The following is a 9,692-nucleotide window of genomic DNA, read 5'->3' as shown; positions in this document are numbered from 1 at the left end:
GAGTACATTCAATTTAAAAGGGTTATTTTAGTAAGTTTTAAAGCAAATTCCAACTCGGTCTCAGGCAGGCTGAATATACCCAGCATGTCATTCCCAAGAGTGAAAAATAAAACAATAACAAAAGCTTAGCCATCCGTCTTTAAAAAAAAGGCTAAAACAAGAAGGCAGAAAGTGCCAAACGTAAATCTCAAACAGGGCTTGACATAAGAAAGAGTGGAAATATAAGTTGGCAGCATTAAGAGCCTGTTTATCGAGCGCTCACATTTAGCTCCTGCTCTCTGCTGCTTTGACTGATGGCTGCAGAAATGATGGAGAAAGGAATTAGAAAACTCCCAGCTTGCCTCCTCTACTCTCGCAGCGAGGCCAAATAAATCATGCAGTTACGCTAAATGACACAGGCTTAGACCTGACTCCAGCTGGAGGCTTTGTCTTCTGACATGCGCATTTAATCTGATTGTATTCCTGTGGTGGCCTCTAATATCATTGCAACATTGCAAGCGATTCACCACAGGGAGACAACAATAATGTCTCCCTCCGACTCTCACTGTCACATTGTTACCTCTGGACAAGCTGCTTCACCCTGATTAAAGTTCAAACATGAGATCCATGTTTTTGTCTATGCAAGACACTTTTTATTCGAGGAGTAATACAATTCTAATTAATACGTTTGTTATTAGTTGAAGCTCCATCCTGAAATAGATTAGTTTAAAAAAATAAAATAAACGGAGAGATAATTTAAATATTAAACGGAACGATCCAAGTTTGTGTTTGATTCCTCTCAGTTATGAGATCCATTTTCATCTCATTTATTCATTTTTATCTAATTTATTCAAAGCATAAGTCTTGCTGTCTTGCTGATAAGTTATGAACCACCCAGAGCTCTCAGGTCGTCTGGGGCAGGTCAACTTACAGTCCCCAGAGCTAGAACTAAGCAAGGAGAAGCAGCTTTCAGTTTGTATGCACCGCACATTCAGAGCAAACTCCCTGTTGCAACTCTCAGCTCTTTTAAATCAAATCTGAAGACTTTTCTGTTTCCCTTTTTACCTGTAATTTTTTATTTTATAATAGCCTATATTTTTTGTTTCTATTAATTTAAAAAAAAATCTCTTTTCTAATGTCTATTCCCTGTAAAGCATTTTGAATGGCCCTGTGAATGGAATTGTGTTATATAAATAAACTTGCCTTGCCTTGATGAAAGAGGCAAGGTAAGAAGCAGCTAAATTCGCCTCTGAAAAATGTATTCCTACGCCATTTTGCTCCATTTTTCAGGTCTAATGTTCAATTCTCACCAAGAATGATCCTCACATTTAACGTCTTTATATTTGGGATTTTCAGGTTCCTCCACAACAATTTCCCTCAAGATAAATACTTTTCCCTCTCAAAAGTCTAATTTTTATTCCACCTTTGTGATTTTAGGAAATAATTATGGGTAGATTTATTGAAAAGATTTTCAATAATTGTATCCACAAGGTGTGTGTGTGTGTGTGTGTGTGTGTGTGTGTTTGTGTGGTTTTCAGTGAGCCTTTTAAGCCCCCTACGCTATTTATACGAACTGAGTTTATGGTCCATATTTTATCATATTTATCACACTCATAACACTACAACTAACCTTAGCTGACTTTGATAACTCTGCATGGTATTCATGACTAGGTGTGTGCGTGTGTGTTTATGTGTGTGTAAGACTGAGTATGACTTTCAGAGCATCTGCTGGGTGCAGGCATGGCAGGGGGGCACAGGTGGTATATTGTTTGTTCCCACACACACACACACACACACACACTCACAAAACACACACTCATACACACTGATGAAGATCACAGATGCTGACCTTGTACGAGGCCAGGCTCCTGGACTGTCAGCACTTGAGACACACACACACACACACACACACACACACACACAGGACTTGTCAGAGGCTGCCATCTTTCCCAACGGGGGTATATGTGTGTGTGAGCGGGTGAGGCAGAGGGGTACCGAGGTTTGGAGTATTGATGAATAATGCTGCTGGTAATGAGATGGGTGATGACGAGGACAGAAACACCAGCAGCCAGGCACTTGTTTATATGTACTGTGCTGTAGTGTAGCTTCTTTAAATATTTGGGAAATTGGTGGAGAGATGAAACCTCGCACCCAGAGCCGGGAGTCAAAGCCATGATACGGCAAAGTATTCACAAAACCTCAGTAGGGTTATGACTCTTAAAGTGTTTTGAGATAAGCCCCACATTGCAATTTGAACTGTGATAAAACCTTTACAAAAGTACAGAGGAGTTCAGGGAGAAATCCCTGCATTTACTATGATTTCTCATACACTTTTGTAGTGAAGTAAAGCTTCTTCTGAATGTATTAATGTTATTATAACTGTCATGTTGTAGTAGCGATAACACAGAATATATAATTCATATAGTAAAATGTACTAAACATTTTAGCATGCAGCAGAAGCAGCAGTAGCTTCCATTTGCTTTTCTTGCTAAGTTAAGACATGTGGCAAGAAGTCAAAGAGTAAGAGCTGAAAATGAAAGATAACACATGCTTGTGGTTCAAAAACTGTCTCAGTCCTGACACAAAGGATGTGGATGCGAGTCAGGCAATCAACATGTGAATCATCAAGGGCAGGACACAGCCCTGATGTCAATGCTGGTGTACAAAAAGGCCTAAAAACAACCAGACAAAAAAATGAATTCATTTGAAAGATGTTCCTAACGTGCCATAACACACACTATTTACCGTTTATTTTATAAAATACAGAGAAAGAGTTATTTCATGTCAACAAAAAAATATTTTTAAAGGAGCCTTTTCCGGTGCTACTTTAACTCTGGATCTTTTGCATCGCACACACAGGGTGTATATAGCGGATCCTGAGGAGATATTCACTGATTTGGATAAAAAATGATTTTTACAACAGGCATTCTCCAGAATCGCTGACGCCATCTTTAAGTGATAAATGCAAGACATAAACAACTACCAGAGGCATTTATTATCTTAAGGGACTTCTCCCAAATGGAAATTATGTAGAGAGCAATAGAGAGCAATCATGAATTTGTGTCGCTTTTGTAAGCTGCTGTGTGAACAAAAAACAAACTTGGAACAAATGAAGCCCCTTTCACACATCCAATGTGGCCCAGAATGTGTCTGGAGTTTACCAGAGTGAACTCAAATATTCGGATTATTCAACCTGGACTTTGTGCAGACTTTACCCCTAGCTAGCACTTTAGTCCGGGTCAGCCTCATGTGAGATTTGTTTTGTTTTTAAATAACGCTGAAAGTTTTTTTCACAAACTGGGGGATGAAGAGATCAACAAGCTTCTTTAATATTAACCAGTCAAAGAAGGAAAATACCCCTTATACCTGGTGAGATATGATTTTGAAGCCACAGTGAAAACATCCGAAACTTAGCCTCCAAACATTAACCAAACCTGGATGAAAAGTGGATATGGTCTATGCTGGCAGTGTCACATATAAAATATTAATTTTCACTCCCTGCATTGACAAGCTCGAATACTAAAATACAAAGTATACTGCCAGGCATGAGCTGCATGTCGAGCAGTTCTAACACTGGCTGCACTCCTACTTTAAATTGAGTTCATGTGTATTTCTCCACCTCTCGTTTATTACGAATTGAGACATTAACTCAGCTCCATAATGTGAGGGGTTACTCTCTCCCGTCCTCTCCTTTGTACCTTGCCTCATTTAAACTGCATGGCGATCTCACTGGACACTGCGTCCTGTCTGAAAGCCCCTTTATACCGCAAGAGAAACTGATATTATTTTTATGATCCTCAGTATAAAGCAGACACGTTAATTTCACTCTCGGTTATGGGCGAGGTCTCCAAATTACAGCGCATCAAGAGGAAAAGAGCTGTAAAATATGTCTTTGAGAGATAAATCAGTCAGGGTCAGCTGAAACACTGGCTGACTGTAAAACATGCCAGTGATTAAAGCACAGAGAGTGACCTTATATCAAAGAGGCTGCTGCTCTATGACACCTCTGTACAAACCTCCTCTGCTGTGGTGGTTTGTACAGAGGTCAGTCACTGGGTGTCTGTCAAATTCTGTTTCTGTGTTAAATGTCGTGGGTTTGTGTTTAGAGTTCAGCTCAGTTTATGTAGGCTTTCAGTCCAGAATATCAAGTTTATTTATACTGCTCCAGTTCACATGTCTCACAGAGTGCTTGACAACCAGCCCTATGTATTAGTATATTCAGTGGTGGAGGAAGGTACATTGTATAGAATTTACTGGCATTTTTCTATACATACTTGGTCGAAATGGAATATAATATTTATAAGTATATGTTAATGTATGTATCGCTTGAAAATAAAAGTTGATTTTTTTATTTCCTTAGATTGAGCATTTTATATCTACACTCGATAATAATAAAGTGTCATGAAAAGAAAAGACTTACATACAGTGTACGTAGGGGGGAACGGGGTAATCTGAGACACTTTTTACATTTGCTCCCCTCTAAGCGAGCTAAAATAACTCATCACTCAAATTTACACTTTTCCCATTAATTCAGGATGTTTCCTAGAAATGGGCATTAGCAGAATTTATTCAAGACAAAGGGCAGTGAAAATATGATTGTTTAAAAAAAAGTTGTCATGTGAAAAATCAAGGGGGTAAACTGAACCACTTGCTTTTTCCACTCTGAAATTACCATAACAACACAAATTGTAACAGTTAGAATCCTGACAGCTAGCTTGAAAACCAAATATTCCAAAACTAATGTCCGACTAGTAACAGAATCATGGGGTTTGGTCAATTAAGCAAAAAAAAATTCTAAACACTTGAAAGTAACTCTGATCAAATACAACATATAATTCATATTCAATAATTAACATTCAAATGACAGATGGAACCAGTTAGATTAAAACAGTCTGGGGGTCAGAACACAGGACCCTTAGAGCCAGCTAGTGTCTGGGGGTCAGAGCAAAGGACAATCAGAACCAGAACAGTCTGGGACTACACCCAGCTGTCATTTTCCATCTTTTGAGTCTTTTTTCTGCATTTGTTTTATTGGGATCATTCATTGAATAAAGACATGTTTCTTAGTGTCTATTAAAGGTCACTCTCCTGTCCCCCACATACACACATGCCAAACTATGCCCTTCAACCATCAACCCCCACCTCCAGCCCACATTGTCTTTTGTCTTTTCAAACTAGTCTCCTTGCTACCTCAAATATAATGGATTCATTAAAAGAGGGCACAGACACTGTCTCACTTTACCCCGAAACATTTGTCTCAATGTACCCCACTGCCACAATTTGAAAAAAAACTACCTCTCTCAGCAATTCAGGCTTATCTTCAGTTATCATCATCACATGGTTTCATATGTTGGTAGTTCATCAACATGTGTGATAGAAGTTTTTCTACCTGAATCAATTTGATTAGGCACAACAATCGATTAAGTTGACAGCAAGAACATGTACTTTTACATGCAAAAAAGAAATTTTTGTGAAAAAAACATGCTTACCACATGACCATGAAGTCCTCTCTGTCATGGCCAAGGTGAAATGAGAGGGGCTTGAAAACATACATGACCAAAAAGTGTTCTGTGTCCTAGATACAGGGGGTGTCTCACATTACCCGATGCCTCACATTCCCCCGTCCTCCCCTATGTTCTAGAGGTGGAAGAACTATTCAGATCAACTTAGTTCAGTAAAAGTGTTAATACCACAATGTGAAAATTCTTCACATTTAAGTGTTTTCTTATTATATCTCTAAAAAGTCCAGAAAAACAGCTATTTTCAGCTTCTTCACTATGCATTTTCGAGCTGAACCAAAGGGGTCTAAAGTTTATTTAGAAGAAAACAGAGGATTATCTCAACCCTTAGAGACTAATGAAAATCGTAACATGGGTGTGGTGGTGTTAGCCTCCTGTCAGAATGAATGTTTGCCTTTTCTCAACCCAGTTGCCAAGAAACTTGCTTTGCAGAATCATCCAATATTGACTTTCGTGTCTGTGCCAAAAGATTTGTACAAAATATGACATGTTATATTTTCAGATTTTTTGATTAAGGTCAGAGAAAAACAAAAATCCATTCATCGGAAACCAAACTGCAGGAACCTCAGGAGGGAAACAAGGACGGCTCTGCAGAATTAGAAATTCCTTACTGATCCCTGGGGAATTGGGTTTTAATACAGTCGCTCCCATTTTGATAGAAATACAAATCTATAATAAATAATTGAAATATGTCGCCTTATACTGTAATACAAAATCTAACACAATAATAATGTAACAATAGTACTAAATGCACACTAAATTACAATATCTAATCCACATTATACATGTACAAAGTATAATTATCTATGTCAAATATATTTGCACCAATAATTACTATGAATAACAGCAGTGTAATACTTGCCAAACGGGCCTATAGGGCCTTAAGGGCCTGTGTATTGAGTTGGATTGTGTGACTCTCTGAAGAAGGAGTTGTAAAGTTTGATGGCCACAGGCAGAAGGACTTCCTATGGCGCTCTGTGGCTCAATGCTCTTCCTCAAAGACTGATGTAGGCCTAGTTGCTGAATGTACAGACGAGGTAGAAGTAGCCATTTTAGAATAACAATACGAAGAAAGACAATTGCTTTATTATGTGTGTGTATATTTATATATGAAAAAGATCATATTTAGTAAAATAGCTTGAAGAGTTTAATGACTACACAATCTGTATCTGTAAACAATTGTCACTGTGTCCAGTTAGACAATTATAGAGCAATCAAATTGTGACCGACTTGGCCGACAAATGGCAGACTACAAGTTGGTCAATGATCAATAACTGCCTGCCGCCGTACTCCATGACATGCAGAACATTTACTTGTACAATTGTATTTCTACACTGTTCTATTACATTTTTATAGTTGAGCAGCCTTCTGCTAAGTACTTCCTCAACAGCTGTCACGATAGAGCTGACATACGATTTGCTAGCATCAGCTACCGGCAGATTTCCACCGGGTTGCTGAAGTGCCTATTTTAAAGGTTCAGTAAGCGGAATGGTCAGTTTAGCTAACTTCCTGTCAGTGACTGCAGTTAGCAGTCCCCTCCCTCGTCCCCACGTCACCACATTAATGCACTGCTGTCTTCAAGAAGCGAGTTATCTAGCATCATCTCAGATCCCTAAGTGTGATAAAACATGATAAAAACCATTAAAACAGACATTGGGAAGGATGTTTACCTGCTCCGCCATTGTAGGCGCATACTCATTCACCCATCTGTCACTCTGCACGTGCACCGGCAGTGAGACGGGTGCCAGTTTGTAGCGTTCTCTCTTCTGATTGGTTATCAGTAGTGGGATCCCCGAAAAGTTTATTTGCCGATTACATGCAGAGCAGGTGACTCAGAGCTTTATGAAACGTGCACACTATATAAGTGATCACTGTATGAATGAAGAGCGATTCAACACTTATATTAACATAAATAAATCGCTAACTTCACCTTTAAGCCTGCTGTGGTCGCCCCTCGGAGATGCATCAAAAAGATGGGTGTTGTTTGTTCCTGGTATAGAGGTTAGAGCATCCCCCTAGAGGCTCAGGCCTCGCAGCAGACCCGGGTTCGAATCCGGCCGGGTCGTTCTCTACATTTCATCCACCCCATGGTGACAGCTGTTGAGAACGTACTGTGATCACTTACCGGTATAGGCTAACATAACATGTATAAAAGCACAGTGAATAAATGCTATTTCACAGGTAAATGTCTTTCATCAAAGATTTTGTAGTCCGACCCGGACATAGTAAGTGTCACAGAGATGTTGGGTTATTGTGGAAACACAAACCGGATATGAAATCAGAATTTAACGTGTCACTGGTTGCACACTTTACACAAGGAGAATTAGCTAAATCCGACCGATCCTGACGCATCTCATCTTATTAATGAAGTTGACATTCTAAAGAAACGGCTGACTCACCACACATGACCCTAACACTGTGAAGTAGGCCTATTTCCCTGTGTTTCAGTTTTTCATAAAACAGAAATAATGTCTCCAGGCGTTAAGAAAGCGCGTCTGGCGAGCCGACGCTTTTCCACTGCTAAACACTGAGACTGGTGAAATCAAATTCAGCTCTTCTGAAGGAATTGTTCACCTGCAAAAATGTCGCCTGATGCAAAGCTATTATTTCTCACCCTGGCTCTGCTTGTGTTGCTTAGTGATGCATGTGGTGATGCTGGACATTTTCATTGAAACTACAGGCCGCTGTTTATCTACAAATGATTTAGAAACAGCACACCGGAGCATTTTCTAACAGCTGGGTTACCCGGGGCACAATTTGTTACAATAAGCAGCTAAAACAAGGGATTTGGCAGGCTTTACTTTAGCCAATAGCATTCATTAAAATATGCAGTGATTGGTCCGGATATTGATCGTACTAGATCAGCTCTGGATATAAAGCTGCGGGAGCTGCCCAGTACAAGGCTACTGGCTGACAGAGCTGTGCAGCTCTTTGATGGAGCAGCTGGAGGTAAAATACCTCACTCAAGGGCAGTTTGCTTTCAAAAGCACAATCCAAAACAAACTGGTTGAAGAGACATAAAAAAAATGACAACAACATAATGGATTAAATGTTCTGTCTACCTGTGGCAGGATATTTTAATGTTTCTCAGCAGGAGTGTAGGAATAATGAGCCGCTGTTATAGCAGCTCGGGGGAAACATTAAAAATCATGGAAACAAAGCAACACTTTTTTGACCTATTGTAGACAGACTTGTGTGATATTAATTCTCCCTGCACCCAGGGTCACTAATTTCAAGAGGAATGGACCCCAGTCTGCACATATCGATATTGAAAGCTTCAGAAAAAGTCATCGCTCGCCAACCAAAAAAATAAACTCAGCACAGGATGATACAGATAGGAATTGATTTTATGTGTTCCCTCTCAAATTGAAACTCAGACTGCTTTTGATAGCGACACAGCTGGTGACAGTGAATGAGAACAAAGCACGAGTCTGTTGCAAAGAAGCTAAGTGAAATTTCTGTAGGCAACTGTCTTTATGCTGTTATTAATAATCAATAATAATGAAATCATTTTATATCCTGTGATTTCCCATGTCTTTCGATGTGCTCTCAAAATGAATCTAAAAATAAAAGAAACATCCTTTTAATCAATCCCTGAGCCTTTAAACATGGCTCTTTATTTTTACCAGATATTGTTTCTTTAATTGAAACACTATAAATTAGTGCTGAAACAATTAGGGGATTAATTACTTAGTCGATTGACAGAAAATTGGTTGCCAGCAAATTATAACAATTTACTGCTTTTCTTTTTCAAAACGTTTTTTTTTTTACTTTGGGTAATTGTGATGAGCACATTTCACTGCACTTTACAATATTTTTAGAACAAATGATTGATCAGTTAATCATAAAAATAATTGACAGGTTAGGTTAATAGACGAGTTGGCAACATAGTGTTCAGTACACCCGCCGACATATCTTCACTGGGCTTTGTTGACTGTTTGAAAGGAAAGGGTGCATTGGTGGTGAGGTGAAAAACAATATGCCAACAATCGTATATTTTAGTAAATACCATGGTTACAGAACATTCTAGTTTGTGGTTGGCTGACAGGTGTTTTCATTAAAGTCCCACAACAAGATACCTTGAGCCAATGGGCCTCACCATGAGTTAAACGGGGGGGGAAATATTTTCAGAATATTGATGACGTGTCATAAGCATGATATTTACCTCTGAAGTGTCCTGATATTGGAGGACAG

Source organism: Ammodytes marinus, assembly GCF_949987685.1.
Source record: "Ammodytes marinus genome assembly, chromosome: 11".
Classification (NCBI taxonomy): Eukaryota; Metazoa; Chordata; class Actinopteri; order Uranoscopiformes; family Ammodytidae; genus Ammodytes; species Ammodytes marinus.
The sequence above is the reverse complement of the archived record's forward strand: the minus strand, read 5'-3'. Positions refer to the sequence as shown.